Genomic DNA, 6,269 nt, shown 5'->3' with positions numbered 1-6,269 from the left:
ATGTTAGTAAAAGTATAGTTTTTTTGATTTAATACCGTCTCAATATGCTCAAAATGAATTTCTTTAATACTAAAACTAATAAACAATTTTTTATAAGAATATAAATAAATAATTGCCTTAAACTTTTAAATTCAATACTTCGTTCACATTATACCATATTACATTTTTTACAAAAAAGTATAATATATATTTATAAAAGAAAACTCTTGCTAAAATCTAAACATGTAATCTCGAAAATATTGTTGGAAAGCAAAAGGTTCAAAACGGCATCTGCATGAACACTTTCAGAAAAGTGCATGAAGATATTGTTAACTATATAATCGATGAAAAATATAATCATTCCTAACACAACTAATACAGTTTCACACAAATATTAGAAATAAACCTATATTAATACTATATAATAATTTGTAAACCAATACATCCGGAAAAATGTATCGACAATTTTATGAAGATTCAATATAAGTTCGGAAAAAATGTGTTTTAAAAATCATTGACAAATATGATTATGTTCTTCATAAAAATGCGCTTATTTCATTATTTTTAACTACATTTTAATTGAATTAATATAAAACCAATAACTGTAAAATGTCGTAGACTATATAAATAATAAATGTAAAAAATAAATATAAGGATCTTTTGCACAGATTTTAGTTCGGTAAAACTGCTTTAACTACAAGAAAAACATTTCCATTTACAGATCGTTTCATAAATAGTTGAGAAAATTTGTTAATATTCACAAACACTGAAGCTTATTTTCTTGCTGTTTATTGCTAGAAAATTCGTCTATTTTAAAAATCAATAACAGTAGTATGAAATAAAGTTGACAGTAAGAAAGACAAAATAGGTAAGTGACCGTGGAAAAACGAGGATGAAACCCGTGTTGTTGGTCTACTAGAGCTTCTTGTCAGAGATTGTGGATATATAATATCTGTAAAGAATTATATCAAACAACTTAGCAGGTGCCGAAATAACGGCGACCGGTCTGAAGTTTTTAATACACAATTTATTTTTTTGTGTATTGAAGTAACTTTCGTAGATCTCAACGCAATGGCGTAGCTATGGAGGGGGGGGGGGTATAATCGCGATGGGATTGTCTAGTATGGTTCTTAACCCAGAATGTACTAAAATATATATCCACGAATAGCAAGAGCTTAACAATAACCATTTAATTATTTTAAGAAATGCTGATTTTATGAACCTCCAAAAAAATGTATGGGGGGAGGCAATTTTAAGTATCGCCCCGGCACATACCCTACCTACGTCACTGTCTCAATGAATCAGGAAACGATGAATTTTTAAGCGACAGATGAAAAATGTTATTATCTCGAAGCTAAAAATTCTTAGATAATTTGATTAAGAAAAACTAATGGATCAGTAAAAAATATAACTGTGCTTTGCTTATATAATAATATTAATTACACAATCGATTTATGAACAAAAATCGCAGTGAAGCTATTTATCTACCAATTATTTTCATGATTTTTTTCATAGATTTACAAATATCATATGTATGTAAGAATAAGAAATATTTTAGTTTTTTATTGTCTGAATTTATATATTATTTAATATATATTTTGTGTATAAAATAGCTATATTAGAACTTTTATTTTCTATTGTTATTTTAAATCTTTATTTATTTTATTTTAAAATACAACAATATTTTAGCAGAATAATAGAGAACAATACTAATTAAATATAATACAGCAATTTTTGAGACATGATGGAGGATTAGGCTGAATACTAACTTAGCCGAAATACTTGAAAGATATATTTTTAGCACAATCTTTATATTGATATCATTTAATCAACAGCAGTAATCGTGTCCTCAAAATTATTTATATCCTACAGAAATACTATAATTTTAGTTTCTATTTTGAAACATTTTATTATTGTTAACTGAGTTTCAACAAGATCTATTTTTAGCGTAAGTTTTATGGCAATATACATAAAACATATTTTTTATTTTTTTTACAGAGCTAAGCTTTTGTATTTCTCTAATAAGGTTTCATTTTAAAACAAGGCGGCAAAAAAATCTGACTAATAAACCTTGCTGAGATTTTAACAAAACCTATTTTTAGAAAAAAAATCATGTCGATTGAATAAAACCTACGACAAACCTAACTCATCATATGTTAAAAAATCAACTAAAACGAAATTAGATCTACAATTTCTAAAAGACAAAAATATACAAATTAAATATGCAAATGAATTGAATTAAAATTTTATACAAAATTTCAATGACTAAAAATATGTGTCAATTTTTTGCAAAATGGCGGCAATTTTAAAAACTCTCATAACTCACTAAGTTTAAATTTTACATAAAAGATTGCTATACATAAAATGTTTAAAAGCTAAACCTTCATAAAATATGGAAAAAAAATAGTTTTTTGCTTCAAAACAAGCGATGTATCATATCGATCGAACCCCCATACGAGCCTTTTTGACACTTGCAGAAGAGTTAAGGCTCTTAATTGCTTTGTTTTTCCGATTAGGAATTGAATTTTTGGTATCGCATAGAATTATTAAGCACCCCCTTAATATTCAGTATGAAAAAATAATATATTTTTTATACAAAGGGTCATAACTTGACGAAATAAAATCCTACTGAAAAATGTTTCTCACAAAAAGTGTTTAAAAGTTTAATCTGCATTTAAAAAAAATATAAAAAAAAAATGTCTTAAGAACAAGTTTTATGGTAAATTGATCGGATCGCCATACGAGCATTTATGCGACTTGGCATATAGTTAATGCTGTTATTTCGTTGGTTCCAAAGATTAAGACTTGAATTTTTGCTACAGAATAGAGCTTTCGAATACCCTTAGATACTGTTTAAAAAATATTATTAAAAAAAATTTTGCTCTGAAACAAGGTTAGTGTTATGAGTCGATCGGCCTACCATACAAACGCATTTATTAGATTGTAAACATGAAATTGAGTATAAATCAGTAAAATATATAGTATATATATAATAATTGCATTATTAAAAAAAACGTTTTATAATTACATTATCAACGTCTAAAATCAGACATAACACTAGAATAAGAAGAATCATATGTTACACAAGTCAGTCCATAATTTTCCGATCATTAAAAGAAGCTGATATTGTTTGCCAATATAGTGACTTAATCAATCCAAATCTATGCCAAAATTCTTATATATCAAAATATTTCGACGAACAATCGTAAACAGTTTTTTCACAACTTCCCGTGTTTTTTTGACAATTTTTGTTACCCAACGCGTTCTAGCGTTTAGTGTCAAAAGAAATTGCAATTGACACTTGGCCATGAAACGAAAAGTGTGAATAATTATCATTCTTGACCGCATTTCACTGCCTCTGCTCTATATGTACTCACGCTATCGTTTTTTTTATAATCGCATTAGATATTATCTAAGCTAATATTTGATATTGATATATAATAACGTCTAAAAAAAATCTTAATGATTGCGCGGTGAAATAAATCAGCGGTCAGCAACATTGATGCAAAATGTCAAGTTAGTAAACAGACAATTAAAAACGCATTATGCTGTTTAAGGTTCGAGTACAGATTGTTAATTTTTTCACTCTGAAGTTTGTTTTGTGCCGAATAAACGTCAATTGATTCAGTTCGAATTATTTTATCATCAATCATTTCTTAAGCAAGATTAAACATTTATTTTGTACACAGCTGTTTATATTACAAAATATAAACCTTCATACTATTGTGCAAATGTCAATAATGGTTGTTAATTTTTTTGGTGTTCAAAATTAAAATCAGATGAAACTGCCATTATATGAATCATTATGTATAATTTGCTGTCATTGACCGCATTGTCATTTGTCACATGATCAACGTATGAGAAAAAAAAACAATCAAGCTTGCAAGCGTTTACATAATGTGGTTATATAACTTTTACCCGCCTTAAAACTACTTAGTAGGTCGATTCGCACACCGATAAGGTACACCCAACAAGTGTTTCCAATCAATATAATCCCGTCGCGGGACAAAACGATGGTGTAATCATTCAAATGATTTTTTTTATTTAGATTCGAAAGGCGTTCGTATAATTTTAATATTAAAATATGCAACTTAATCAATGATAAGATTTTTTTTAACTTTAGTAAACAATAATTAACCACATTAAAAATTGATCATGTATAAATAACTTATTGTTCATTGTCCAATCGTATCATGACACCTTTACTTCACTTTTCCTATCCCTTATATTTTTATATACTTCTTATAGAACAGTATTTATTTTATTGAAAAATTGTTTACAACCTTTCTTTATTATGTTGAATAATAAAAAAGTACCACATTTTAAAGAAGTCCTTTAGTTTTACCAACACGATATACGAGTGGTATAAGTCGCTGACTATTGACCTGAAAAACTTAAGTGTTTTTTGATTACTATCGTGTGTGGAAGATCAGAATTAGTGATTATTATATAATTATAATTCCGATCGATCATCACAGATTAGTGATGATAAATTCAAATCGAGCTAGATCGTACATACTAGATATTGAATAGGTTCTTATAATGAGCTATTTTAGCTCATAAAGAATAATTTATATGTATGAAAAAAAATGCTTTAATACTACAAGATAATGTTACATCTGAAATAATGTTATATCCGAAATACATGATACTTGGAATACCGTTAATAAATCGTTGTCAAACCATGTCTATTGAAAAAATACGAGGTCTATTGTGGTGGTGCGTTCAGTTACATCCTTTGTTTATACTATACTATTGCCACGTTCATATTGTAATTAAGATCGGGGTGGATATATTATTATAATACTAGTACATAAAACTGAGTAACAGCAATCGTAGATTATTCCTGAATGAAGTATATTCATGATAAAAATCAGAATTCCAATTAGATTTAAAATCAGATAATATGTTATTGTCTAATGATGTCTAATAAAGATTGTGTTGAACTAAATATAATTTTAAAAAACGTTATATCTGGCAACGTATTTATTCTATGGAATGCTAATCTATGGATTGCACCGCATTTCTTCGGCTTTGCTTACGGTTTTTTGGGCTTTAAGCTCTATTATCAAAAATCACCACTCACTGTCTTACTTTTGCCCCCATCTTAGCTGTCCCTAATTCGAAAACGAAAATTCTCGGGTTATCCCTAAAATAAAATCTTATAAAAATAGTTTTATATCTATCTCAAAAATATTTTTTTAAAAAAATATTAAATTTGACGGTTGCGAAACGTCGATTTGCTGTTCAAACCCAAACCTAACTCGATGAAAGTTTTAAAAATATTTATAGTTTTAAAACTTTTATTAAAGTCCAAAATTCAAATTAAGCGAACTCATTTCTCAGAGGAAAATAAGTGAAATAAATACAGACAGACGTAACATCTCGCATCTCGCATATCGCACCATAATTTGTCTGCACTTTGATATTACAATATGTTTTAAAAATATAATATCTATCCTTACAGATATTATTATGGACATCTAATATAAGAGGGCTAATCAAAGTATATTCAAACTGAATTTTGATCAATAAGAGGGCGCAAAAAACAATTATCACTTCTCAGAAGTCAAAAATCCACGTCAAAAGCAATGAAATCGTGTTGGCGTCGTCGTTGTGGGAACGCTCGGTAACGAGCGTTCCCACTGCGACGGCGACGGCACGGTTTTATTGCTTTTGACGTGGATTTTTGACTTCTGAGAAGGGATAATTGTTTTTTGCGCTCTCTTATTGGTCAAAATTCGGTTTAGATGTGCTTTATTCAATTCTCACTCGTAATATTGTAAGTTAAAAAATCTTAATACAAACGCTTGATTTGAGCGTTTTCACCGCGATGGCTCGATTTTATTGCTTTTGACCTGCACTTGAAATTTACTATATGGCAACACTGAGCAAAATAGAAAACATAACTAATTATCAAGTACATATTATGAATACATATTTTTAATAATTTTTAATGCCTAATTGAAATATTTCGCATAAAATATGATTTCAGAAAATATGTCGTAACGGTGGCTAATTTTTCTATTTATTAGGCAGTTATTTTTAAAGGCAGGGATAGGTAGTATTTTTATATTTATTTGTAGTTAACTCGTACCTATTACTATTTTTTTTTCGTTTCCACTGTACGATTTTATTACTTTTGACGTACATTCTAAATAAGGACCCCTTGAATTTGGCCAGAAAAATGCATGTCATTTAATAAAATACTATGCAACTTTATGAAATGGAAATAATAAAAAATGACTACACATTCTTTTAAATAAGTCCCTGTTAACTCGTACCTATAA

The sequence above is a fragment of the Plectrocnemia conspersa genome, unplaced genomic scaffold (assembly GCF_051122295.1).
Source record: "Plectrocnemia conspersa isolate PC_06_02 unplaced genomic scaffold, ASM5112229v1 ptg000005l, whole genome shotgun sequence".
In the NCBI taxonomy this organism is placed as follows: Eukaryota; Metazoa; Arthropoda; class Insecta; order Trichoptera; family Polycentropodidae; genus Plectrocnemia; species Plectrocnemia conspersa.
This window is presented reverse-complemented; position numbering follows the sequence as displayed.